Here is a 472-nt window from a genome sequence, read left to right as displayed (position 1 = left end):
GCAGAATTTCCCACTTTACTCCTTCCAAGTAATTCTTGACCGGTTTTGCAATGTGTGGCCTAGCGTTGTCATGTAATAGAATCAGCTTGTTGTGCCTATTATCCTATTCCGGTCGTTTTTCTTTCAAAGCTTGGTTTAAACGTATCAGTTATAGTCGATAACGATCGCCAGTGATGGTTTCAGACCGTTTGAGCAGCTCATAATATATAACACCTCTCTGATCCCACCAGATGCACAACATAATCTTCGAAGCATGGATATTTCGTTTTGGCGTTGATGGACCTGGTTCACCTGGCATCACCCATGCTTTCAAGCGTTTAGGTTTATCGTAGTAGATCCATTTTTCATCGCCAGTTACGATACGATGTAGAAAACCCTTCCTTTGTTGTCGTTGACGAAGCATCTCGCAGACGACTAAACGTCTCTCTCTTTCAATTTGTATGGCACCCAATTTCCTTCTTTTTGCACCATT

The 472-nt window shown here is 42.2% G+C and overlaps 1 protein-coding gene across 1 annotated transcript in view; it reads right to left on the bottom strand.

Moving 5' to 3' along the window:
* LOC108770860 (molybdenum cofactor sulfurase 3) overlaps window positions 1-472 on the bottom strand; it is a 9,969-nt gene that overhangs the window by 8,379 nt on the left and 1,118 nt on the right. The gene's annotated exons all lie outside the window — the stretch shown is intronic.

This window comes from Trachymyrmex cornetzi, unplaced genomic scaffold (assembly GCF_001594075.2).
Source record: "Trachymyrmex cornetzi isolate Tcor2-1 unplaced genomic scaffold, Tcor1.1 scaffold1372, whole genome shotgun sequence".
Lineage (NCBI taxonomy): Eukaryota > Metazoa > Arthropoda > Insecta > Hymenoptera > Formicidae > Trachymyrmex > Trachymyrmex cornetzi.
Note: the sequence above shows the minus strand (reverse complement) of the source record. Positions and strands in the feature narration are given on the sequence as shown.